The 27,315-nt window shown below is 35.4% G+C and overlaps 1 protein-coding gene and 1 long non-coding RNA gene across 43 annotated transcripts in view; one reads left to right on the top strand and one right to left on the bottom strand.

Moving 5' to 3' along the window:
* Window positions 1–27,315, bottom strand: part of ZBTB20 (zinc finger and BTB domain containing 20) — a 746,634-nt gene that overhangs the window by 537,559 nt on the left and 181,760 nt on the right. The gene's annotated exons all lie outside the window — the stretch shown is intronic.
* The window catches only part of LOC138919254 (uncharacterized), a 131,698-nt gene that overhangs the window by 9,282 nt on the left and 95,101 nt on the right, over window positions 1–27,315 (top strand). For 2 of the 3 annotated variants that reach the window (XR_011429270.1, XR_011429268.1), the window contains exon 3: window positions 6,251–6,433. This is a non-coding gene — a long non-coding RNA (uncharacterized lncRNA). Of the gene's footprint in view, window positions 1–6,250; window positions 6,434–9,112; window positions 9,441–27,315 lie in introns of those variants that run through there. The other variant, XR_011429269.1, reaches the window with a different exon arrangement.

Genomic DNA, 27,315 nt, shown 5'->3' with positions numbered 1-27,315 from the left:
AGGAGAAATATTTTCATTTCTCCTTTCCTTCTGTCCTCTAATCAATCACCAATGATTCCTATTGGCTGAGCCCAGGCAGAAGGAAGCTGACCTGGGAGCCTAGGAAGTTCAGCTTGAAGTGGTCAGCTCTCTTGAAAGACAACCAAGAAGAAGAAAGCAGAATGAATCTGAGAGCCAAACAGTCTACAACATGTACAAACACCAAAGACAAAGAGTAAAGACAGATAATCTACAGAGGAAACTCAACTAGATAGATAGTTGACTTCTCAACAGGAACAATGGAGTCTAGAAAACAATGGAATATTATCTTCAAACTACTGAGGGAAAATACATAAGTACTGTGAATTATATATTCAACTAAACTATCACTTCAAAAGTGAGAATAAAGTATATTTTAAAATAAAGACAAGAGTTTACTTAGCATGGCCCTTCATTAAAACAATATAAATTAGTAATGTATAAATTTCACCCAGAAAAAAGGATTGGATGAAAAAGCAAATATGAAACAAGAAGATTGGCAGGGGTGTGCTGGTAAATATTCAACAAATGGCTTCTCCAAAAAAAAAAAAAAAAAACCACCCAGATTTGTAGTGTTTACTGATTTCTATTGAATAAATACTCCCACCATGGCCAATTTCAAACTACAAATATGTCACTGAATGAGGAGTTGGAAAGAGATACACACAATGAGCTTTTGCCAGTCAACATGAGAGAGTTCTAGCACACTGGAAATTGGTAACCACCAAATGAATTTTAAATAAATTTTCACCATAAAAAATCAAATAATAAGTTATTAAAAGGCATATAAAAACAAGTTGGATCTAAGCTATTAGACAGTGCTAACATGAAAGATAGGGACAGAGGTGATTGAAGATAAAGTATTCTAAAGTTTTTATATTGTTTGAAAGGAGGATAGAGACACTAACATTGTCAAATCAAGAAGAATTATAAAATATTTAAAGGTAATTATTATTTGCTAGAAAATAAAACTAAAATGTATAACTTTCAAACTAATAGAGAGATGAAAGGAACTTAAATAATACAACAGAGTACAGCAAAGAACAAAAATTTTTTTAAAAGCATAGCAAATAGAAGGTACAAAATAGGATTTTAGTAATTAAACTTATAAGTAATCACAATAAATACACACCAATTAAATGTCTGGTTCAAAGTAAATAGTTTGAACTTTAAAAAAATCCAATGACATGCTGTTTATAAGCCACAGCTAAAATATGAGACAGAAAATTTGAAAGTACAGGAATGGTAAAAAGAATGAGGTAGCTATATTAATATCTAATAAACTAGACTATAAATAAAAGCATTATTTAAAAAAAGATGGGGGCAAGCCCAGTGTCATAGTGGTTCAGTTTGCATGCTCTGCTTTGGTGGCCCAGGGTTCACAAGTTCAGATCCTGGGCACAGACCTACACCACTCATCAAGCCATGCTGTGGTGGCATCCCACATACAAAATAGAGACAGATTGGCACAGACATTGGCTCAGGGCCAATCTCTCTCAGCAGAAAAAAAAAAAGAATGATCATTAAATAATCAAAATGAAAGTGTTCATCAACAAGATACCATAAACTGCCCCTCTAAGCATCTAACAGCGTGGACATAAAATACATAAAACAGAAACAGCACAATCCTCAGACATAATGTAAGATTTGATCATATTTTTGTCGTTAATTTTAAGAGTGAGCAGGATAAAAAAATATAATGATAATGTAACAAGGCAGATCTAATTAACAAATATAAAGCCCTGCACCTAAGAATTATGATATACATACCTTCCAAGCACATAAAAATTTACAAAAATTGGCCCTATATCAAGCCACAAAGTAAGTCTCAAGACATACTAAAGAATTAAAATCATTATATCATCTCCTCTAATCACAATTAAATTTAGACTTTAATAACAAAAATATGTTCCTGCTCCCCAAAAACCTCCAATAATTGGAGTTTTTTTTTAAACATTAAAGCTTTATATGAATCATGGGTCAAAGTCTAATGAAATTTTGAAAATTAGAAAATATACAGAACTAAACAACAATGAACACAATACATACCCAAACTCAAGGAAGTTCTTAGGGGAAAATGTATAGCTTTAAATTTATGTGTTAAAAATAAAAGAGTAGGGGCTGGCCCCGTGGCCAAGTGGTTAAGTTTGCATGCTCCTCTGCAGGTGGGCCAGTGTTTCATTGGTTCAAATCCTGGGCGTGGACATGGCACTGCTCATCGAGCCACGCTGAGGCAGCGTCCCACATGCCACAACTAGAAGGACCCACAGTGAAGAATATACAACTATGTACCGGGGGGCTTTGGGGAGAAAAAGGAAAAAAAAAATAAATAAAATCTTTAATCACTGGTACTTGACCCCAGTTTAAAGAATAAATAAATAAAAAAATAAAAGAGTAAAAATTATCAAGTTAGAAAAGGTACAATAAAATAAAACCAAAGAAATATAAGAGCAAGTAAATAACAAAATAATATCAGAAATAAATAAAGACAGAGATAAAGACAGTCAATAAAATAAAACATTGGTTCTTTGAAAAGACTAATAAAATAGACAAATTGCTGGGAAGTTTTACCACTAAAAAAGAGAAGGTACAAGTCAACAGTATTAAAAAGGAAAAAAGAACAAATCTGGAGATTTAGAATAATTACTCAATACTAGGAACAATTTTTTGCTATTTATTTGAACTAAATATTCAACCTACTTTAAAACTTTGATAGAGGGACAATTTTATTGAAAAATATAACTGGCTTGAGAAGAACTAGAAAATCTGAATAGACTATTATAAATAAACACATTACATCAGTAGTTAGAAGTCTATATAAACACACACACACACACACACATATACACCAGGGCCAAATACATTTGAATGCAACATTTAACAAACCTTCAAAAACCAGTTATGGCCTATGTTATAAAAACTATACCACAGAATACAGGAAAGCACCCCAACTCATCATATAAGACTATTGAACATTGATATCAAAACTAGATAAAGGCTAGGGGCTGGCTCTGTGGCTGAGTGGTTAAGTTCTCCCACTCCACCTCCCGAGGCCCAAGGTTTCACTGGTTCGGATCCTGGGTGCAGACATGGCACTGCTCGTCAGGCCATGTTGAGGCGGCGTCCCACATCCCACAACTAGAAGGACCTGCAACTAAGATATACAACTGTGTACAGGGTGGGGGGGGAGGGGGGGGTTGGGGAGATAAAGCAGAAAGAAAAAAAAAAACGATTGGCAACAGTTGATAGCCCAGGTGCCAATCCTTAACAAAAAAAAAAAAAAAGGAAGATTGGCAACAGTTGTTAGCCCAGGTGCCGATCTTTAAAAAAACAAAACAAAACAAAACTAGATAAAGACTTTGTGAGAAAGTAAAATTATTTGCAATAATGAGGACTAAGAGATACAAGCAAAGAATGCTTACGGAAAAAAAAAGGTAACAACAGCTATCATTTATTTAGCTCCTACTGTGCTTTACCAAGAGTTCTGCGTACATAATTTAATCTGTACCTCAGCCATGTGAAGTAGTTTTATTTTCATCTTTATCACCCATTTTATTAAGGAAGATGTGATGCTCAAAGAAAAGAAACTAGCTCACGTTCACAGAGCTAATAAGTGGCAGAGTTTGATCTTAGGAAACTAATGCCTATTACTTAAATGCTATCTTCTTCTGTTTCCTCACCTTTTTAAAAGTATATTCAAATAGAACTTTATAATGTCTCCATAACACTAAATTCAATTTTGAAGGCAATATAATTTTTGGCTTTCAGCAGTTTTACTATGATATTCCTAGGAATTGTTTTTTTCAAATTTATTGTGGATGGGGTTCATTAAACTTCTTTTGTGGCTTTATGCCTTTTACGTCTTTCTCAAAATTTGGGGTGCTTCAACCTTTAGTCTTTAAAATACTAAAAAAAATTTTGCCCCATTCTTGTTCTTTAATTACCCATATACTAGATCTTTTATTTTTTATTTTTTACTTTTTTTGAGGAAGATTAGCCCTGAGCTAACTACTGCCAGTTCTCCTCTTTTTGCTGAGGAAGCCTGGCCCTGAGGTAACATCTGTGCCCATCTTCCTCTCCTTTATATGTGGGACTCTTACCACAGCATGGTGTGCCAAGCGGTGCCATGTCTGCACCCAGGATTGGAACCTGTGAACCCCGGGCCACCGAGAAGCGGAATGTGCAAACTTAACCACTGTGCCACGGGGCCGGCCCCCATATACTAGATCTTTTAAAATTGTCCTTCAGGCTTCAGAGGTTCCGTTTATTTTTTCTACTCTTTTTTTCTCACTCCTGTTTAGATGAGATGATTTTTACTGATCTGTCTTCAAGCTCACCGACTTCTCCTTCTGCTACCTACCTCCACTATGCTATTGTCTATTCAGTAATTTATTTCAGATAATGTATTTTTTCTATTCTAAAAGTTCTATTTAGTTTTATAGATATACATATTTAATTTCTCTCTGGAGATTTCCTAACTTTTTATTAATTTCAACAATATTTTCTTTTACCTCATTCAGCATAGTTGTAATAGCTGCTTGAATGGTCTCGCCTGATAATTCCAACATTTCAGGTCATTTCAGGATTGTCATCTGTTGATTTTCTTCTTCCATAAGAAAGGGCTAGAATTCACTAATTTTTTGTATTTGAACTCATTTTGGATTTTATCTTGGACATTGTCAATGTTAATTGTGGATACTCTGGATTCTGTAATATACAGCCAAAGAGTGCTGATATGTTCGTTTCAGCAGGCCATTAGCAGGATTGGTCTCAGATTACAAACTCTGTCCTGTTCAGATCTCAGTTTTATTGCTTTCATTCTGCCCTACACATGTGTGGTTCAGGGGTCAGCCAGAGAGTTAGGAAGAGTTTCATACAGAATTTGAGTTTCCCCATGTCTGGGTCTTTCGTTTCCTGAGTTACCCCTCACTCTCTGGCATCCCTGCTCTTTCCCAGGGTTGCTCCAGTCGGAAAGCAGTGGGCTTTCTTTTGGAGTTTAGTTGCCCTATGTTGTCACTACAACTGCAGATACCCTCAGGAAAAGCCACAAAAATGTGAAACTCATCCCACCCTATGCCAGTTGCTCAATCCAAGCTTCAACTCCCTTCTAAAATCTTCCTACTATTGTTCATCCTCCAAAACCCTCAGATTGTTGTATTATTGTTTGTTTTGCTTTTGTCTTTTGTTTTTGTTCAGAGTTTACGATTGTTATTTGCAGCTGGGTTATTTGATTAGAAGTTTATTTCTCCACATCAAAAGCAAAACTCTTGAATTATGATTAATTCTGGGAACAGCAGGCTCTAAAGAAGTATCAAGAGGTATGGATAAAAATGGTAGTAAATGGGCTAGAAACATGTCACTTGCTTCTGGGAGAGGCCTGAACAATAACACATGAAGAAAAGGGGCTACAAAGAGGGTAATGAACAATTTTTTAAACATTTGTGCCACCAAATGGGTAAGAATGCAAGTGAAACTTATATATGACAAATCATCAAAAGTTTTGGAAGTGGAAAAAAATATATCAGTCAAGTGTTTCAAGACCAACACTCTTCACAAGATCTCAGAACCAAAGTAGGAAAAACAAATACATAAAAGAATTTCTGTCCAAAGTTGTTTTTTTCCAAGATTTATAGTAACCCACAACACATCTCAAAGTTTGAAAAACTATCTCAAGAACTGGCAATGATTAAGTTCTGAACTAAATTATATTTTCTAAATTAAAAACAAGCACACTCTCAAATGTAAAATTTTTTAAAAAATGAAGTTAAAGCACATTCACTTTATAGATGAAAATAGAGCCCATATATCTCTATTATTAGAAGATTTGTTTTAAGACTTGATGCGTTATAGGACATGGTAACATCAGACAGTAAAAAAAAAAAAAAAAATCTCATTTAAAGCTCAGCAAGAAACTAATCTCTGCAAGAGATCTATCATTTGAAATAATTTCATGATAGTTTTTCTCCTGCGGTATGCCTCTCGATCTAATTCTATTAGGTTACAGCAATCCTCCCCACATCAGCCATCAGAAGATATGGTTCCACCATTAGGCAGTGGTGGGACCTTAGACAAGTCCCTTCACCTATCAAGGCTTCAGTTTATTCCTGTGAAATGTGAGGCTAGAACAGATGGTTTCTAATTTCCAATTGTAGCATTCTATGACTATGTAAGTCGCCTTATTTCTGCATTCTTCACTGTTTTGAGGCCTTATTGTATGATTTCTATTAAACAGGTCTGGCAAATTCCTCAGATCTCGGGCCCATGGAAAAGATTTCAGAAGAGACAAATTACTCTTTTAGAAAAGTGATGAAAAAAACACGCAGGCTCCCATATACAATCTCAAGTAAATCATCAACTGACAGCCGAAGTTGTCATACCTACAGAGATAAGAAGCTTGTTTACATCAGTACTTCAGGTGAGTGGGATGATTTTGTGAATGGTGTGTTAAAAATAATTTTAAATTTGAAGATTAAGCAATTGGACATTTGTTATGAATTTCAAGGAAAAGATGCTGCAATATTGTTTACGATTCTGAGAACTTTAGATCTATCTTCTTATAAAAACTGTGCTTAGAATAAAGACGGGACAAGTAGTGCAATGCTCTTTACAACTGTCTAGATTACATTCATTCAAATAACCCTAATAAATATTTATTAAGCAGCTGGTTGGTACAAGGTGCTGTACTGTCCACTTCGAGATACATACATATAAGAAAGAATTTTTATATCTGCCTTCAGGGAGTTTATAATCTACCAGAAGTGATACATACTAGAAGGCATACATACCCAAATAACAATGGTGCATAGCAGGAAGAGGTAAATATCATGAACAAGGAACAGACAGAGCCCTGTGCCTCAGGCTTTGCTCCTTGCAGGGAGCTAAGTTAGCAGGGATCATACTGCAGGAGGTGGCCAACCACGCAGCCTACAGGACACTCAGAGCTAGTGAGGGAAGAAAGAGACTATAGAATGGCTAGAAGACCCCAGAGAAACAGGGGAGGAGCTATGGGCCAAGAAGGTCAGTAGTCAGTTGGAGATCTAAGAGGTACCTGCCTGAAAGATAGGATCTAATTCCTGGGCAGAAGGCCAACCCAAAAAGGATTCTGTGCCACTGGGAGTTGAGAAAAGAGAGCAATGGAGTAAGTATTCTGTTATGGGAAGAAGGGTATTCCATGTTGCGGAAATATCAAGAGCAAAACCACAGAAGAAAGAACTTTGAACTTTTTCTAGTTTTCCACCTCATGAACATGTCAATATAAGCAAAAACTATCTAAAAAAGTAACAATTTCTATCAGTTTAAAAATTCTGGCAGGTTAAATTAAACCTGAAGATAAGGAGAAAAGTTACCTCCAAGTTCTTGTTTATAACTTCCTATCCTATCCCCTAAAAGGCTATTGATATAGCTCATTTGTGCAACTGAGTTGTACCCTTTCTAAATCATTCTATTTATGTATGAGATGGTTGGAATCAAATATGACTGGTCTTCATTCTGTTTTGAAAGGGCAGTAAGAACGAATTCATCTATAATCACACTATAATGACAAGAATAAGAATTTTAACTCCTTCCTTTGAAATGAAAGACAAATACTTTAGCTAAGAGCTTCCAAGTCTAATTTACAAATCACAAAAGTCTACAAACATAAATTATATAGTGAAAATTTCCCTGATTCTTACTTAAATATAACTGTAATCTTTTGATTATCAGCTTTAACAAAATGAATAAGAGTGCAACAGAGTTCAGATGAAGCTTATTTCTTGCCAAAATCCATATGAATGCCAAATACCTTCCAAGCTGATTGTTTGGCAACTTAGTACAAATGAATCCTCTTGCCTCCATTTAAATTAAAAAGACACATCCTTAGATTGGGCGCTTACCACTGGGTCACAGTCTCCCCACTCACTGCTTAGTAGTGAAGAAGAAGGGAGACAGGGCAAACCCTTTGGCCCCTAGAGGACTATTCGAGATCACATGTGCCGTGCTTCTTCAGAAACAAGTTACAACCACAGAAAGAGAAGGTACCTTACACTTTGCTTGTCAATCTTGGTTTATAGAATGGGGGAAGGGAGAAGGGAGAAAGAGAACTAACATTCAGTTATACCATATTTTGGGCTAGGCATTTAGCAAATGTCTTACCATTTAATCTCGTCACAATCAAATGAGATATTCACACCATGTAACACAAGAAAGGAGTGAGGTTCAAAAGGCTAAGTTACTTTGGTGACATCATGTATCACTAACTGGTGACACCACGACTTGATCCCAATCTGACTCTGAAGGTTCTGTTCTCCCTCATACATCTGTTTTTGTTCATGTCTCAGTTTTAAAAAGTAGCATAGTTCCTCGGGATTGCAGCTGTGGTAGGCAGGAGATTCCGCTCAACCTCACTTGCCAGGTGTTGCGCATTGATTCTGTTAACGGCCAGCTCCTCTCCAGATCTAGCGTCATGGATCATGTGTAACACAAGCTGATGGAGTATTTGCCTAACGTACAACCTAGAGAATTGATTTCAAAAGTGGAGAGTCTCACTACCAAGGTGGTGGCCTGTCATAGATTCGTTAACGAAATCTTGTCTTTGCTCCACTGGTTTCTGCTCCTTGGGATCTCTAAGGTGTACTCTAAAATTGCTGGACCTATGACCATAGTCTCCTTCCCTTCCAGGCTTGCCAAACTCGTCATGTCTATTTCTTTGATAACATAGATATTGTCAAGCTCTAGGCCTCTCTGGTTTTCTCTCTGGCTCTTTGAACCCATTTTACGTTGTCTTTCTCACCGTGCCCAAACCCCATAGTTCATCACTTTATTCTTTTGCTAATACTCTCAATTCACTTCTAGTTTTCCTCTGTCTCATTTACCAGGCTCTCTTGGTTGAGGTCCTAAGATGAGAATTTTAGTGTCAGTAGTTTATCTGGGAGATGGTCCTAGGAAGCACTAGTAGGGGAGAAAGGAAGTGAGGCAGAGAAGGGAAATAAGATAGACTGTCTGCAAAGATAACCATCAATGGCCCTGTTCTTGCATGTTGCCCCTCCTTTCAGGAGGCAGAATTTATTTTCCCATCTTGAATCTGAGCTGACCTTATACCTTGTTTCGACAATAGGTTGCAGCAGAAGTGATACTGTGCCAGCTCTGAGCCAAGGCTGGAAGAGTCCTGGCAGCCTCTTCTTTTGCTTTCTTCAGATGCAAACAACATGTAGAGAGGCTCTGACTTGGTTAGTGAATGATAAGAAACCACGTGGAGAGAAAGAGGCCCAGACAGTCTCTGGCCATTCCACCCATCTCACTGAGGCCCCAGACCCGTAAATAAAGCCGTTGTGGACATTAGTGACCCAGACCTCTGGTATTACTAGCCAGAGCAGAAGGACTCTCCAGATAACCCCAGTCACCTTGTGGAATTGTGAGAAATAATAAATCCTTGTTTTAAGCAACTAAGTTTGGGGGTAGTTTGTTACATAGCCATAAATGAAACAGGTCGGAAGTCAAAAAGGGCTGCATTTATTAAGCAACTTAGTTGTATAGTAACTGGAGCTCAATCCTACTGGGCTATTCTGGGAAACATGTAGAACATGGCTCACAGTTATCCCAAATAAAGAGCGAGGATGCTAGGGTATTTACCCACTAACTTGCCACCAGTTATTTGATTAAGGCGTCTTCTAGTGACGTGAAATTTTTGGCACATCAAGTCCACCCAACACTTAAGCCAAACTTGCTCAACAGCCTGAAAAAATGTCCTCAGGCAGAGAGTCACAAATATCAGCCATAAGAAGTCTTTGGTGACAAGAGATGAGTGGTAGGGAGAAACAGAAAGAGCACCAACATTGGTGAAAACCCAATCTTGGAGCAGTCCTGTTATCTGCCTTCTCCATTTCTAGATTTCAGAAGTTAAAGAGGGTCTCACAAATTCACAGACTATAATCCTTCCAAGTTTCCTGAATCAACTCTCACTCTACCTCTGTATATGACATCTATTTCAAATATTCCCTCTTTCCTGATATCTTCTACTCTACCCCTCCCCGTTCAGTACCTGCAAAGAAATCTCCTATCCATCCCAATGAGAAAATAAAGGCCATTAGATCAACTTCTTGGTACCTCACTTTCAAACAACTGCATTCATACCCATCCATTCCTCCTCCCCTACTAATACCACAGGAAAGGATCAACCTTAATTCAGCATTTAATCCATCACGTCTCCATCACTGGAACCCCCCACCTTAGGGGTTTTGCCCCTCTTATATGATTGCCCCTGTCTGTCTCTCTTAACACAGGAATATGATCGAGCCATTAATCTATTGAAATCCTACATACTGTTCTGATTGCTTGAAATGTACTCTTTTCTTCCTCACTCCTCCCTAGACTGTTCCCAGGCAAACTCCTCTTCATCCTTCAGCTCCCAACTTAGCTATCACTTTCTCAGGGAAACCTTCTTTAACCTTGCTGCCCACCACTCCCCAAATCCACACTTACCCCGTCAGAGCAGTTTGCTGTGTACTGAAATTGCTCACTCCCTTTCTCGATACTCCCCTTTCCCTCCCACTGAATGTAAGCTTCTCCAGACCAGGTATTTGTCTTATAAACTTTTGAAACACAGTGTCTATGCTGGGAACTCAGTTGGTGCTTAATAAATATTTATTGAATAAATAAATGAATCGGGTCCTCTCATTCTCCTCTCCTCACCGTTCCAGAGTAACTTTAGTGAAAGCTGCATGCAGGATCGATGTAAGCACAGTGTGGCTCTGCCTCTTTCCATTCTCTTTCTTTCCTTTTCTATATGTCTATACCTCTTTCTACTTCTTCTATAAGAAGTCGACTTCTCACTGAGAGCCCCTTTTTGATTTGTATACAGTTTAGTAAAAAAATAACAGAGCAAAATGCACTTGCTTAGAAGCTCAGGAATCCATTGCTAACTTGGAACCTTTTGTCTTGTTTTAACACTATGGAGAAACAGATTTCAGTCAACACTGGCTTCTAAAATAGAATTCGTATTCCTTATCACTCAAAATTCAGAATTTCTTAAGTTTTAAAAGGCTTTTCATAGGCAAAAATGCATACTTGTATATTCACAGTGAGCTTGTTTAAGAAAATGTTTCTAGAAATGTAAAATAACATCCTTTTATGTAGTCAGATTGATGGGCCTATATCAACATCAGCTTTTATAGGTATGGTTTTTACTCTCATCAGAGAATGAGCTGTCAACTTTAAGAGAAATGAAAAAAATCAGTTTGGGCTTCTGGTCACTTCTGAGCCCTCCTATCTAGTCCTAGAGTCTTTTCTTAAACCAGAGGCCTCATTCCCTATGGAAGGGTTTGGAATAAGGAATATATACTGCGCCTCCTCCCTACCACATTCTCAGCAACTGGGGCATGTGGGACATTTGAAGTCTTTAATATAATATTAATCCCACTGCTTTAGAATGCCTAAAATCTGCTCCGAGTGATTCCCACCTCCCCTCTTCTCCACCATGCCATCTTTTAGAAGAGGTGAGGGAGGTGAAGGGGCTTTTAAAGGCTAGTCTTCAGGGAAACCAGGACATTGAAACTTCACTCCAGTTATTTTTTATTTCCTGCCACCTCGAATTCGGATTACACGTGATATTATGAAGGCTTAGTGTTCTTCATGAAAAATATCCTTCCAATTAAGATTTTCAAAAATTTAGATTAAAGCAAAAGTGTAGAAAACAAGGGTGAAATCAGATTAGCAGACCATCTGAAAAGCACTGTCTTTTATAAAATTGGGTAAAATGTAGAAAGACGCATGTTTCTCAGCCTGATTTCTTGGGCTGTGGATACCTGGGAGGTAATTCAGTTTTGCATCCCCTGTTCCCAGATCAGCTCACTCTTTGTTCAGCTCTCTCTCAGTCTGGCATATAATTACTTCTTCAGCTCCTGTGCTATTTGGTTTTAAGCACCTCTTACCCCCAAGGCCTCATGGCTCTAAGGGCTTGTTGAATTTAAACAAGCACATTTAAATCTTTGTCTTTAAATGAGTAAAATAAAAGTCTTAACACCTAACACGGAGTACTCTTCTATCCACCGACACTCTAAATGTGCATGTTGTAATTGTCTACTAGATCATAATGAGCATCTATCCATCCTCAAAATCAGAGAAAGGAGGACTCATTCTAGAGGTAAATTTACAATAAATGGTTTTATTCTTGATTAGCTATGTGTGTTTGGGGACACAGAGATTGGCACGTGCATAATTTAACTACCTAATAAGTATCAGATGATCAGGGACACCTTGGAATTAAAGGTGGGAAAAAGATAGTGGAGGAATAACAAAAGAGAAAAACAAGATTACTAACAGAAAAAAGGTAAGGCAACTAAATGAAGAAATTTTAAGCTTTACCGACAAACTCTGCGCACTTACACACATCCTCATACTCATGCGAGTGTATGCATAAACGCACACACACACATTTTAATTACAGAAATGTTAAAACATACACCTTTCCTGAGAGACATACAGGAGGCCTGGGTTCTACCACTGTTGCTGCTGGCAAATCATAAATAGTATCTATGGTCTTAGTTTAGCTTTGAGTAAATGAGTGACCATGATATTTGTGTTACATTCTTAATTTACCCCAAATACTGGTAAATGAACATTGAATGAGACTCATTCAAATACACTGTGAAAAAATGCCACAAAAAAGAAATATCATAATTATAACTATGAATAATAAGAAAAGTTTCTTCTTCTTCTTCTTCTCCCCAAAGCCCCCTAGTACATAGTTGTATATTCTAGTTGTGACTGCTTCTGGTTTTGCTATGTGGGATACCACCTCAGCACGGCTTGATGATCAGTGCTAGGTCCACGCCCAGGATCCAAACCAGCAAAACCCTGGCCGCCAAAACAGAGAGCATGAAGGCAACCACTCAGCCACCAGGCTGGCCCCAAGAAAAGTTTCTTAGTGAAAAAAATGAATCCATTTTAATAAATCTTAAAGGGAAAATAAAGGATGTTCAATCTCATGAAGGAAATAGAAATTTTAAGGGAATATTATTCTTTCACTTATCAAATCAATGAAAGTTGAAAGAAAAAAAGAAACATCCAGTGTTTAAAAGCTGCACAGCAGTGGGCATGTTAATTGGTGAGACATTTTTTGAAAGAAAATTGAGCACTATGTACCAAGAGCCTGATAAATGATTATACGCTGTGTCAGCTTTGGTCCTCTGGTGCCAAGAGCAATTGGGTGTGTAAGATATATATTGGGGGAATAACCTGTGAATGTGAAAGGGGGACAGGCTTAGGCAAGAAGAGTGCTCACACCATGATGCAAGTCTGACACCTATGAAAGGAGAGAAAAGGAAGACTTTCACATGCAGAGCAATTCTGAGAAAGTCTCAGCCAAATTGGTGAGGCGTCCTTGAGGCAAAGTTGCCCCTTAGAATAATCCTGTGCTGTGTAAGAATGTCTCAGTTCTAATACTTTCAACATGCTCAGTCACTGGCTGGGAGCATATAGCTTCAGTGTGAATCCCTGAATGCCATGGTGGACCCAAGGTGTGTTAGCTGGAGGCTGTCAGTCACCTATGCTCTCCACAACCGCTTCGCTTCAAAGGAGATCTAAGAAGGGCATCTCCATGGCCACCCGATATGGCTTTATTCCAAATCTAGGAATCTATCCCAAGGAAATAATCTACTAGAAAAAAACTTTTATGCACAAAGAAGCTCATCACAGTCTTTTCTAAAATAACTGAAAGCTGGAAACAATTTAAATGTCCAAGCATAAGGATTGAATAAGTAGCTATGGTTTATCTACTCAATAGAATATGCTGTAGCTATTAAAATGGAAAAAGTAGTTACATTTTGAGTAAAATTAAGATAAAACATAGTATAATGATTAAGATTAATGATTATCTTTGAAAAGATACATTTTTAAGACTAGAAGAAAGTAAACCAATACAGTAATAAGAATATTTTCCTTTTTCAAGCTTTTTGAAACTTTCCAAATTTTATTTAATAAAATATATGACCTTTATTTGGGGGAATAAAGTATGAAAAATAAGAGAAAAAAGTCATAATATTTAAAATGATTTAGAATGTAAAGTAAGTAAGGAAAACATGACGATAATGGTACAGAAAACAAAAGATAAGACAAAAAAATTTGAATAATAACGTCTTTAAGAATTCTGGAGGGGGCCAGCCTGGTGGCGCAGCAGTTAAGTTTACACGTTATGCTTCAGCAGCCTGGAGTTCTCTGGTTCAGATCCCGGGTGCGGACCTATGCATCACTTGTCAAGCCATGCTGTAGCAGGCATCCCACATATAAAAAAAAAATAGAGGAAGATGGGCAGAGATGTTAGCTCAGGGCCAGTCTTCCTCAGCAAAAATAAAAAAAAAGAAATTCTGGAAAACAGCTTCATGGAGCCAATATACCATTAAACAAAGCCAAAATTTGGAGTTGAAAAGGGAAGGTTTTTATTTTAATCATGGCATTAAGTTTTTGAATGAGAATTGATGCTTTATACATTCTTCTATGTCTCATAGGCACAGGTGTTCTACCATCACCATGAGGAATATCTTCCGCATATGTATGTGTGTGTTCATTAGTGCTTTTATTTTTCAACATACAATTGAATAATTTTTTGAGAGTCACCATATGCTAGGCACTGTGTAAGTAAATCAAAGGTCACAGCATAATATGATAAAATGTATGTTTTAGCCTTGTTTTTTAAAATTGTTTATAGGAAGTACATACATGTTCATGTCCTCAGAATATCTGTCCATTGAGTACAGTGCATATCATTGCTTTTCAGACTCCCTTCAATATGCACATGAGTAACAGAGTCTGATTACAATTTGATTAATTCATATAAATGAAGAAAGAAGGACATTATCTATTCATTTCTGACTCTCTTTGGACCATGGAAAGTACCTGAATTCTGCTATAGTGTGCCAAACCCTCTCAGAGTAGAACTCTATTTATTCATAAGCACTGGTTTCATAGCTTGCTGTCATACTCCCTAATTAGACAAACATGTTTTCCAGGTCTACTTGAATGACATGTCTGATGTAATGCATACCTATCTTCTTATTCAGCTTATGCATACTTCTTTGTCCATTTAAAATCCATCAAATAATGATCTGTGATGTTCAAGTAATTAATTTAATGACTACATGAATTAAAACAATGCACATCCCTTTATAGGAGTTAATATTTTCTATGTTCATGTTACGAAACTAGCCTTGGATGAATATCATCGATTCCCTCAATTTCATAATGGCTCAAGGATAAAGTGTTTCCCCTTTGTAATTCAGTAAGTTTGCTCCGAAGGAGCCTATTGCTTCTCCACTCAACAATAAGTAAAATGCATTCAGGGACCTTAGGGGACCTATTCTTAATAAGATAAAATCCTGTCCCAGTTTGTTAAATTCGCTGAATTTATAACGCTTTGTTACTGACAAAGGAACTAATCCAAGCTTGTTACTGGATTGATCTCCTAAAATCCACTGAGCAAATTTGGTGCCATTTTAAAAAACAAATAAAATAACAAAAACAAAAATACAAAGGATGCTAAGAGGTTACAGATAGGAAAGCAGACTTCATATTATCTTCAGAAAAACTAGAGAAAATTTGTATCAAAACTGTCTCATAGTTCTAAGCAGCGCTATAGTCATTCACTATCATCAGTACCAATAATGATGATGAGAATAACAATAATAATCTCCTACATTTGCATAATAGTTTTACTTTGAGAAATGACTTTCACATACATTATTTCATTTGGTCCTTATAATGACTCTTTAAGAAACTAAGGTAAATGCTTCACAGTGTCTCATTTTATGAAGGATGAAATTAGAGTCCAGAGAAGATCAGAGAGTTGCCTGACAGCAACATGTACCTGGAGCTAGGTTATTACCCACCTGACTCCTACTTCTGTTTTTTTTTTAATACATTCAAATCAAAAGAATCCATGATTTGCAATGTTTTGCTAAATTTTGTACAAACCACTTAGAACCATACATTTCTATCAACCATAGCAGTTTAAAATACAGACATTTGGTAAGCAGGTTGTGATAAACAATTTAGAAGTTGGAAACAAAGATAAGTCTCTGATTGGCAGGACAAAAGGGAAGATAAATGAAAAGATATCTAAGAATTCTACAGCCCCTGGAATGACTAATTGGTACTTTTACTTATTTTTCATTCTTTGTTTCAGAAAGTATTTAACTCTTGATACTTTCAACGTTATAAAATACAATGGATTGTTAATAAATAAATCTCCATGTTTTCTAAATGGGCATGCTTATCCATGTCTTCACTGTCCCACTTCCATTGTAACTGCTCCATTTTATCCAACTTTCCAGTACTGGATCTCCTAGGACAAACACTGAAATGTATCTGCTGCTACAGATTTTACTACTTGAATATTACGCTATAAAGGTTCATCACATGATCCAGGGAGGTAAGAAAATTTCAGGAAAAAAAATCAGTAAGTCAAAATAATTTCAAAAACTATTTATACCCCATTTGCAAAACTACTTTTATGCCTAGTTATTCACTACTATCACCACAAGATACACATGAATCAGAGTTTTAAATAACATTGACTTCCCTTTATAAACTCCTCTACCCATTGTTAAAGGAAACTGGCACCAGTTTATGACACAGGGAAACATTAATCATAGTTTAGTACACAAACTGAAGAAGGATATTATAGCCTACTAAAACTATCGTTATTATTTGGATTCTCAGAATGCATGTAATTACCTAAATTAGAAGATTTCCTCTGCACCAAGAATAACCAACTTTCTTCTAGAAAATAACAATGTTATTTTTGGTGATTTTTTTTTGAATTTTAGAACAGTTTATCTTTAGCTAGGGAGATTAATGTAATCTTTCAAATGAAGATTGATCAATTCATAAAAGCCAAATGAACTTCAGTAACAAATTTTTATTGTACTTTTAAATACTGGAGGAATAATATTTAGATTCAAATATATGTAAGGAATTCATATAAAGGGGAGCATAACATACATTTGGAAGAAGCATTATATAATCATAAATTACCTTGCAAAGAGACAAAGTAGTTAACTACCGAGTCCCAGATAACCTATTAACCAAATTAGCACTATAAGAGGACCCCAATTCTACCATGATAGAGTGGCTTATATCAAAACTCCCTCCTGCTAAGAAAAACTTTAACAGCTGAATGAAGTAAAATTATTTTAAAACTGTTTGAAAGCATCAGGGACCAACTAAAGTATATTCAACTTAAAACTCAAGATCCTGTGAAGAAGGAAAAAACATTGAAGTAAGCCCTATGATGTTTGCCACTTTTGCACTCAAGACCTTTAGTGATCCTAAGTAGCATACTGCTGAGAGACTGAGCACAAAGCTCTGGGTCAGAGCATTAACTAGTCTAGGGAAGAGGGAAAGACAAAAATTATATTTCGGAGCTGTCAAGATAGCCATGACATGAGGAGCCAAGATCCTGGACAGAAGGTAAATGCAATGAGGTAAAGCACATATTCTTTTTCGCTTTTAACCCTTGAGGCATTTGCAGATTCCCTTGCATGGGGTGAAAAGCCCAAAAAACAAACAATCAGAAAGCATCAACCTAGACAGTAGGAAATTAAACAGAATGTCGAGTGCCAAGTTCTTATGATCTTATGGTGCCAAGGAGGGAAAAAGTGGAGATTAGGAACAGCTTGAAAAGCATTCCAGAGTTTTATTTGAACCTCTAAATGGCTATTTATAGGAGTAAGAGCAAAATGGAAAGAGATTAGCCGTCACAAAGACAGAAACACAACTTCAAATTACCTCAACTCCTGATTAGATCAAGGTGAATTACCTTTACTCTATTTGTTTACAAGAAAATTAAACTCTCCTTAGAAAAATATGATATCATACAAAGAGTCTCAATTTTTCAAACACAACAACCATTCAGGCATACCAGGAGTTATGATCAATAACTAAAAACCAAGAGAAAAAATAAACATAAACCAAAAAAATGATACAGATAGGAGAATTATCAGGCACAGACTTCTAAATACTGTGATTAATACTGTGATTAAATACTGTGCTTAAAAAGTAGAGGAAAAGAGGGGCTGGCCCCGTGGCCGAGTGGTTGAGTTCACACGCTCTGCTGCAGGCAGCCCAGTGTTTCGTTGGTTGGAATCCTGAGCACGGACATGGCACTGCTCATCAAACCATGCTGAGGCAGCGTCCCACATGCTACAACTGGAAAGACCCACCACGAAGAATACACAACTATGTACTGGGGGGCTTTGGGGAGAAAAAGGAAAAACTTAAATCTTTAAAAAAAAAAAGTAGAGGAAATGATTGAGAATTACCAGAAAACTGAGATCTATAAAAAATATCAAATTATATTAAACATAAAATAACTGAAATTAGAACCCAATATATGGATTTAACAGCAGATAAGACACAACAGAAGAGGGGATCATAAACTTAAAAATAGGTCAATAGAAAATAGTGAGACTAAAACAAAGAGAGAAATAAGACGGGAAAATTTAAGAAAAAAAGACAAATCAGACATAGTTACAAAAAAAAAAAGTGTCTAGGGGCCAGCCCAGAGGGATAACAGTTAAGTTCACGTGCTCTGCTTTGGTGGCCCGGGGTTCACCACTTCAGATCCCAGGCCCAAACCTACACACCACTTATCAAGCCATGCTGTGGCAAGCCTTCCACATATAAAGTCAAGGAAGATGGGCATGGATGTTAGCTCAGGGCCAAACTTCCTCAGCAAAAAGAGGAGGATTGGTGGCAGATATAAGCTCAAGGCTAATCTCCCTCAAAAGACTAAAAAAGTGACTAACATACAAATAATTCTAGTTTCAGAAAGAAAGTGTAGAGAGAATTAGCAGAAGCAAAATTCAAAGCAATAAAGGCCCAGAATTTTCCAAAATTGACAAAAGATATCAAGCCATAGATTCAAGAATGTATAAGAACGCCAATGAGGATAAACAAAAAGAAACTGATACAAAAGTACCTAAGTTTTTTCTTTAAACTGCTTAAAATAAAAAATAATCAAAAAGAAAATCTCAAAAGAGCCAAAGAAATAAAAATTCATTACTTTCTAAGGAATAATAAATCTGATAGCTAATTTCATGTTTTCATGAAAAACAATGGACATCAGAGAACAAAGCAATGATATCTTTAAAATACTTTTGAAAAGTAACTACTAACCTATAATTCTGTACCCAATGAAAATATCTTTTAAAGTAAAGGCAAAAGAAAAATCTTTTCAGAAAAACAAAACTGAGAAAAAGTTTCACCAGTAGATTTATTCTATAAAGAACACTAAAGGATATCTTTCCAGGAGACAGATTATCTCAGACAATGATATGGAAATTCAGGAAGAAATGAAATACACCAGAAGAGGTTAATATCTGAGTAAATATAAAAATACATATATACTGACAGGAAAAAAATAACAATAATTTCTTATACGAATTAGAACACCTGAAGGATTATAATACAGGACATTAATCACAAACGATGAGAGAGGGACAAATGCAGTTTCTTTGGTGGAAAGAGATAAAATGTATAGTAGATTTTATTTGGTTAACCATGAAAAAAATTTGAAATATTTAATTAGCAAGATAAAATGGAAGGAATGAGATAAAAAGATTGGCTAATAACAAAGTTAAGAAAGGAAAATTGGTAAACATGAAACAAGTAGAAAAATATAATAAGATAGCAGAATTAAATCCATAGATATTACTAATAGCATTTAATGTAAGTAGGCTGAATATTATACTTGAAAGACAAATACTGTCAGGCTGAAAGTTAAAAACAACAATAATATACTGTTCACAAGAAACACACCTTAAATATGGGCATACAGAAAAGTTGAAAGTAAAACAGTGAAAAAAAAATTTTACCAATCAAACATCATTTTCTTTTGGAATGCTAGTACAACTATGCATTGCAATGTCAGTCTAAGTAGAATTTAAGAGAAGATATAGTACAAGAAGGGCGTTTAATAATGACAAGTGGTCCTAGTTAATCTACTAGAAAGACATCACAATTCTAAATTTGTATACAACTAATAATATAGCCTTAAAAGTGAAAACTGCAGAACTAAATGGAGAAACAGACAAATCCACAATCATAATAGAAGATTTTAAGATGCCTTTCTGAGTAAATAATATAACATGAAAGTAGAAAATCAATAGATAAACAAAAGATTTGAGCACCAAGATTTAATGAATTTGACCTAATTGATATGTATAGAACTCTACACCCAACAACTACAAAATACACATTATTTTAGGCACACACAAAACATTTACCAAAACGTTCCTTAAATTGGGTCACAAAACAAGTCTCAATAAATTTCAAAGTATTTAAGTCATATAGCATACATTCTCTGACCATATTTAATTAAACTTAAAGTCAATAACAAAATGTTAATCACGAAATGCCCCAAATATTTTGAATAAAGTAACAATAAAATGAAGAAACCCAAAAATTGTTTTTGCAAAGACAAATAACAGTATTAATCCTATAGAAATACTAATTTTAAAACAAAAAGGAAAAAGCACAAATAAAACTTAACAGGAATGAAAAATAGGGGATTCCTATAGATGCTACAGACATTACAAAGATAAGAAGAGGATACGGTGAAACCTTAATATCAACAGACTTGAAAAATCAGATGAAAATCTCTTGAAAAACAGGTATTACCAAAATGGACACAAGAAGAAATGGAAACACTGAATAGTTTTATGTCTTATAAAGAAAATGAGTATTTAATGTAAAGCTTTTCCACAAGGAAAACTTCTGACCCAAATAGCTGCACAGGTAAGTACTTTCAAATATCTACAGAAAAAAAATAGCATCAATCACACACAGCCTCTTCCAAGGGTAGAAATAGAGGAATACTTTCCAATTCAATTTGTGAGAATAGTATAAGTATGCAACCAAAACCTGAGAAGAACATTTTAAAAGCATAATACTATAGGCCAATCTCTCTTTTGAATGCAGACAGAAATATAAAGAAAATATTAGCAAATCCAATCCAATTCCTTACAAAAAAAAAAAAAGGCTAATACATCAACATCAAGTTCAGTTTATTCTAGGAATTCAAGAGTAGATTAACATTCAAAAATAAATTAATTGGGTGTCTGCCTGATAGCGCAGCAGTTAAGTTTGCACTTTCCACTTTGGCAGCCCGGGGTTCACTGTTTTAGATCCTGGGTGTGGACCTACACACTGCTTAGCAAGCCATGCTGTGGCAGGCATTCCATGTATAAAAAGTAGAGGAAGGTGGACATGGATGTTAGCTCAGGGCCAATCTTCCTCAGCAAAATTGGAGGATTGGCAGCAGATGTTAGCTCAGGGCTAATCTCCCTAAAAAAAAAAAATTTAATTGAATTTATCATGTTAACATATTAAAAGAAAAAATTTCTATACTTTCTATAGATTCAGAAAAGCATGTGATAAAATTCAACACCTATTCATGATGTAAACACACACACACACATATTCATATACACAGACACATACTACCAACTCAGCAAACTGAGGAATCAAGAGAAATTTCTTTAATCTGACAAAGGATATTTACAATAAAAAAAAACCCTATAGCAAATATTATGTTTCTGTTCAATACTGTCCTGGATGTCCCAGCGAAAGCAACAAGCCAAGAAATAGAAATTAAAGGTATGTGGAAGGCACAAACTCCAAGTTATAAGATAAATAAGTTCTGGGAATATAGTATGACAATACTGTATTGCATACTTAAAAGTTGCTAAGAGAGTAAATCTTTAATGTTCTCACCACAGAAAAGAAATGGTGATTATGTAAGATGATGTAGGCATTAACTAACCCTTCGGTTGTAATCATTTGGCAACATACAAGCATATTAAATCATCACACTGTGTATCTTAAACTTATGCAATGTTATATGTCAACCATAACTCGATAAAGCTAGAAAAAATAAAATAAAGGTATATGGAGTGGAAGGGTAGGAATAAAACTGTAATTATTCAAAGAAAACATGATTGTATTCCTTAAACCTCCAAAAGAACTGACAAAATCTAATAGAATTAATAAGTGAATTTAGCAAGATCCCTGGCTACAAGGTAAATCAATACGTATACATGAATTGTTTTCTTATACACTAGCAATAGGAATTTAGAAAATAAAACCTAAAACAATACCATTTACAAAAGCATAAAATAAAATCTAATACTAGTAATAAATCTAACAAAAAAGTATGCAAGTCCTCTCCACAGAAAATTATAAAACATTACTGAGAGAAATTAAAGAAGACTAAAATAAGTGGGAAATACAGTGCATTTATAGAATGGATATCAGTTTTCTCAAAATACAGTCTCAATCAAAATCCCAGAAAATTCCGTTTTGTGGATATTGACAAACAGATTCTAAAATTTTTATGGAAACAATAAAGAACTGTGAATAACCAAAACAATCTAAAAGAAAAACATATCTAAAGGATTTACAACCAAGATACAAGATTTATTCTAAATCTAAACTAACTGGCCATATATTATTGGTACCAGGATAGACAAATAGAGCATCAAACAGAATAGAGGGTGTAGAAATAGACCCACAGATATGTAGCACTTGAATTATGATAGAGATGCTGCTGAAGTACCTGGGTAAAGAATGACCTTTTCAACAAATGGTGCTTGATCAATTAGATATCCACATCCAAAAAATAAAATAAAATAAAATGAATCTTGTCTAACCCAACCCCCACCTCACACCTTACACAAAAAATGAATTCCAGGTGAGATGCAGACCTTAATGTTAATGAAACCAATAAAGCTTCTAGAAGATAACAAAGGAAAATGTCCTTATGATCTTGTGGTAGACAGAAGTTGTTCTTTTTAAAATAGGACATTAAAACAGACTAATTATAAAAGAAGTCATTAATAAATTGAAGTTCATTAAAATGAAAAGCTTTTGTTTATCAAAAGACAACTATCAATACATCCAGACTACATTAAGAGATGCTTACAAGTCAATAACAGAAAGAGTGAGAAACCCAACTGGAAAATGGGTAATGAACTTCAACATGCACATCACAAAAGAGGATCTAAATGGAAAATAAACACATGAAAATATGCTTAACTTCACTAACCATTAGAGGAATGCAAACTAGAGCATCATGGGCTACCATGCCACACATATCAGAAAAGCTAAAATAAAGGAAACAGATAATACTAAGTGTTGTCAAGAATTAAATCAATTGGAACTCTCATATACTAATACTACGAGTAGAAATTGGTATAATCACTTTGGAGACTATTTAGTGATATCTCCTACAGCTGAACATAGGCATATCAGCAATATCATTCTTTGGCAAATATCCAATAAAAATACTTATACAGGTACAACAAGATAGGTACTAGAATGTGTTTGTGGCAACTACTATTCACAATGACCCTAAACTGAAAATAATCTAAATGTCCATCTACACTAGAAGAGCTTAAAAAAATAAAATTATGGTACATTCATACACAGGAATATTATAAAGCAATGAAAAGGTTTTAGAAATCTGTTACTACACACAGATGCAACACAACATGAATGAATATTGCAAACATAAGCAAAAGAAGATATGCTACATGATTCTATTTCTATATTGTTCAAAAACAGTTAAAATTAATCTATTGTATTAGAAGTCAAGTATCACTTTCCCTAGCGGAGTAGGGAATGTAAGGTAGGATGAGACATCTGTAGTCTAGGAATGCTTTCTTTCTTGGTTGGGATGCTGCTTATGGATATATTTGCTTTCTGATAATTCACCTAGATATGTACTTATGATTTCTACACTTTTTAACATGTACATTCTATTGAGGTAAAACATTTAATTAAAAAATTGGCTTAAAAATAGTTGTGGTCCCAAGAGGGTTGTGTCAACTCCCACTGCTTTCATTTTTCTCTCTCTGTCCTCTCACCACTTGGCCTTGAACATGGGCACTATCATAGAAATGTGCATCAGAGTGCAGTAAATAAATCCACAGCTTGCTGGCTGGAGGACCACAAATGGGAGCTCCAGGGAACTGAAAAATACCAGTGACATCATGGAGAGAAAAGGCCTTTGGAAAGTAACACCATAAAGTTGTTATGAAATTCTGAGTTCATCCTGATCAGCACATACATGGATCTGATTTTAATCAGAACAAAATAAATTAACAGATAGACCAGTGCCTAGGTGCAAGGCTGGCCACTGGTACACACACAGGACAGAACTGAATGGCACTGAATATAAACCTGGCAATGGAAGGCAGCTTGTAACTTACAATCTGAACCTAACCACATTAATTGCCTGCTCAAACAAAAATATCAACACTCTCCACAGAATTTAGACAAGACTCAAAATCTCATAATATATATTAAAAATGTTCAGGTTATAATCCAAAATTACTAGGCATATGAAAAACCAGAAAATCTCAACTCACATGATAAAAGATAATTAACAGTCACAAACACTGAAAAGAGACAGATGTTCAAATTGTCTGACAAAGACTTTAAATCTGCTATTATAAAAATGCTCCAATAAGGCTTGAAATAGAAAAATAAACATGAACAACAATAAAATGACCAGATTCTCTCAATAACAAAATGAATATGATAGAGAAGAGTCACTGAGCTTTAAGATAGATCAATGAAATTATTCAATACGAACAAGAAAGAGAAAAAAATTTTAAAAACCCTCAGGGACCTGTGGGACAATAACAAGAAGTCTAGCATTCATGTCATCAGAATATCAAAAGGAAAGGAGAAAGAGTACAGTGCTGAAAAATATTTGAAGAACTAAAGGCTGGAAACGTCCCAAATTTTGTGAAATACACAAATCTACATATTCAAGAAGTGCAGCAAACTTCAAACAGGATAAAAACAAAAACAATCCATGTCCAAATACATCAGGGCCAGCCCAGTGGCACAGCGGTTAAGTTCGCACGTTCCGCTTCTCGGTGGCCCGGGGTTCGCCGGTTCGGATCCCGGGTTTGGACATGGCACCGCTTGGCAGGCCATGCTGTGGTAGGCGTCCCACATATAAAGTAGAGGAAGATGGGCACGATGTTAGCTCAGGGCCAGGCTTCCTCAGCAAAAAGAGGAGGACTGGCAGTAGTTAGCTGAGGGCTAATCTTCCTCAAAAAAAAAACAAACAAAAACAAAAACAAATACATCAAAATTAAACTATAGAAACTGAAAATAAGAAAAAAATGTCTTGAAAGCATACAGAGGAAATCACACATTACCTATAGAGGAAGAACAATTCAAATGACTGTGGATTTCTCATCAGAAACCTCAGAAGCCAGAAGGAAATGGTACATCTCTTTTAAAGTGCACAGGGAAAAGAATTGTCAACACAGAATTCTATATCCAGCAAAAATAACTTTCCAGAATGAAGTGAAATAAAGACATTGTTGGATGAAAAAGAACTAAGAAAATCTGTTGCCAGGAGATCTGTTCTGAAAGAACTGCTACAGGAAGTTCTCTAGACACCAGAAAAATGATACCAGAAAAAAACTTTATCCATCAAAAATAATGGAAAAGCAACAGAAAAAATAAACATATGAGTAAACATAATAAACTATTCTTCTCCTCTTGACCTTTTTAAAATATGTTTGACAGTTGAAAGCAAAAATTATAACATTTATCTGATAGAGATTTCAATGTATACAGATATAAGATATGATAACAATAATGCAAAACTGGGAGAGTACGAGAACTTATATGGGACAAGATTTCTATATTCTACTTGAAGTGATAAAATATTGATTCAAATAGACTATAAAGTTTTAAGTATGTTTATTGTAAACCTTAGAATAACCCCTAAAAAATACTATAAAGATATATAGTCAAAACTATATTAGATAAATTAAAACAGAATACCAAAAAAAAAAAGTTAAAATAATCCAAAACAGGCAGAAAATGGGAAATGGAGGAATGGAAAACAGAGACAACAAACAGAAAACAAAATATAAAATAGTAGACATAAATCCAAACATATCAATTATTACACGAAATGTAAATGGTCTAAATATCTCAATTAAAGCCAGAGATTGTCAGAATGAATTAATCAATGACCCAAGTAAATGTTGTTTATAAGAAACTTACTTCAGATATAATGACATAGGCAAGTTAAAAGAAAAAGGATGGGAAAAATGTATCAGACAAACCCTAATCATAATAAAACTAGAATGTCTATATTAGTATCAAAGTGGATTTTAAAGCAAAGAAAATTACCCAGGATAAAAAGGGACATTATAAGAGCCAGCCCCAGTGGCCTAGTGGTTAAGTTCAGCACACTTTGCTTCAGCGACCTGGGTTCAGTTCCTGGTGTGGACCTACACCACTTGTCTGTCAGTGGCCATGCTGTGGCAGCAGCTCACATACAGAAAAAAAAGCAGCAGATTAGCAACAGATGTTAGCACAGGGCAAATCTTCCTCAGCCAAAAAAAAGAAAAAGAGACATTGATAAAAGATTAATTCACCAAGAAGACATCACAAATTCTAAATACATATGCTCCTTGCAACAGAGCTTCAAAATACATAAATCAAAAACTGACAGAACTGAAAGGAGAAATAGACAAATCCACAATTATAGTTGGAGATGTCAACATTCCTCTCTCACTAACAGAACTAGTGGATAGAAAATCAGTGAGAATATAGAACTGAAAAATTGGAGTTAAAAGAAAAGATCATTAGAGAAAATCAACATTGTTTGTTTAAACAGATCATGTTCTTTACCAAAATTTTAGAACACTATGAGTATGGCTAGTGTTTTTTCAATATAGGCAACTACTGTTTTGGTAAGACTAAAGCTTACTTGCTTAGAGATAAGACCTACAATAGCAGAGGCAGAAAGCTGAGGAAAAGAAGGAGATCATACCTTTTTAAGATCTAAATTGAAAATGAAGCTTTGCAGAAATGAAGTTCTGCTGAACTCACTGTGAAAATGCTATTAGTTTATCACACTTTTAGGAAACAGGCTTGTTACTTTGTTTAAACATTTTTATAATATAAATGGTTTTAACCATAATGAAGCTAAATATTTGTTTTAAAATCCACTTGTCAGGGGCTGGCCCCGTGGCCGAGTGGTTAAGTTCGCGCGCTCCGCTGCAGGCGACCCAGTGTTTCGTTGGTACGAATCCTGGGCGCGGACATGGCACTGCTCATTAAACCACGCTGAGGCAGCGTCCCACATGCCACAACTAGAAGGACCCACAACGAAGAATATACAACTATGTACTGGGGGGCTTTGGGGAGAAAAAGGAAAAAATAAAATCTTTAAAAAAAAAAAAATCCACTTGTCAATAACTTAAGATCCTTTATAAAAAAAAAAAGGAC

This window comes from Equus caballus, chromosome 19 (assembly GCF_041296265.1).
Source record: "Equus caballus isolate H_3958 breed thoroughbred chromosome 19, TB-T2T, whole genome shotgun sequence".
Lineage (NCBI taxonomy): Eukaryota > Metazoa > Chordata > Mammalia > Perissodactyla > Equidae > Equus > Equus caballus.
Note: the sequence above shows the minus strand (reverse complement) of the source record. Positions and strands in the feature narration are given on the sequence as shown.